Consider the following 1,481-nt stretch of genomic DNA (forward strand, 5'->3'; position numbering starts at 1 on the left):
ATCATTATCAACAATGGTGTTCAAAGCGTTCATACTAATATTACAACCAGCATGCAAATAAGATTTCATAGGTTTTTTAATTTTCGCATCAAACAATCCATGTTTTAAATCAGGAAATAGAATAAGAAGCTCATTGTTGTCCATTATGCCAAACTAGTGTAAACAAGAAACAAAAAGATGCAATTGCAGGATCTAAAGGAAATAGCTTCGAGCACACACACGACGGCAACAGAAAAATACTTTACCTGGGACCGTAGTATGAGAGCCTTTTACCTTTCCTCCCCGGCAACGGCGCCAGAAAAGTGCTTGATGCTGTCCAGGACTGGCGCGTGGTTGACGAGGGAGGAAATTCCTGTTGTGTAGCTTTCTGGTCCCCGGCAACGGCGCCAGAAAATGTGCTTGATGTCTACGTTCCCCCTCCTTTCCTGTAGACAGTGTTGGGCCTCCAAGAGCAGAGGTTTGTAGAACAGCAGCAAGTTTCCCTTAAGTGGATACCCAAGGTTTATCGAACTCAGGGAGGAAGAGGTCAAAGATATCCCTCTCATGCAACCCTGCAACCACAAAGCAAGAAGTCTCTTGTGTCCCCAACACACCTAATAGGTGCACTAGTTCGGCGAAGAGATAGTGAAATACAGGTGGTATGAATATATATGAGCAGTAGAAACGGTGCCAGAAAAGTGCTTGGCGCGTAGTTGATGGTGGTGGTATTGCAGCAGTAGTAACGCTTAAAGAAAACAAGAAACAAGCGGTAGTAACTCAGCAGTATTTAGGAACAAGGCCTAGGGATTACACTTTCACTAGTGGACACTCTCAACATTGATCACATAACAGAACAGATAAATGCATACTCTACACTTTTGTTGGATGATGAACACATTGCGTAGGATTACACGAACCCTCAATGCCGGAGTTAACAAGCTCCACAATAATGCTCATGTTTAAGTAACCTTAAGTGTAAGATAGATCAACAGACTAAACCAAGTACTAGCATAGCATGCACACTGTCACCTTCATGCATATGTAGGAGGAATAGATCACATCAATATTATCATAGCAATAGTTAACTCCATAATCTACAAGAGATCATGATCATAGCATAAACCAAGTACTAACACGGTGCACACACTGTCACCTTTACACACGTGCAGGAGGAATAGAACTACTTTAATAACTTTGCTAGAGTAGCACATAGATAAATTGTGATACAAACTCATATGAATCTCAATCATGTAAAGCAGCTCATGAGATTATTGTATTGAGGTACATGGGAGAGAGATGAACCACATAGCTACCGGTACAGCCCCGAGCCTCGATGGAGAACTACTCCCTCCTCATGGGAGCAGCAGCGGTGATGAAGATGGCGGTGGAGATGGCAGCGGTGTCGATGGAGAAGCCTTCCGGGGGCACTTCCCCGCTCCGGCAGGGTGCCGGAACAGAGATCTGTCCCCGGATCTTGGCTTCGCGATGGCGGCGGCTCTGGA

This window comes from Lolium perenne, chromosome 4 (assembly GCF_019359855.2).
Source record: "Lolium perenne isolate Kyuss_39 chromosome 4, Kyuss_2.0, whole genome shotgun sequence".
Classification (NCBI taxonomy): domain Eukaryota; kingdom Viridiplantae; phylum Streptophyta; class Magnoliopsida; order Poales; family Poaceae; genus Lolium; species Lolium perenne.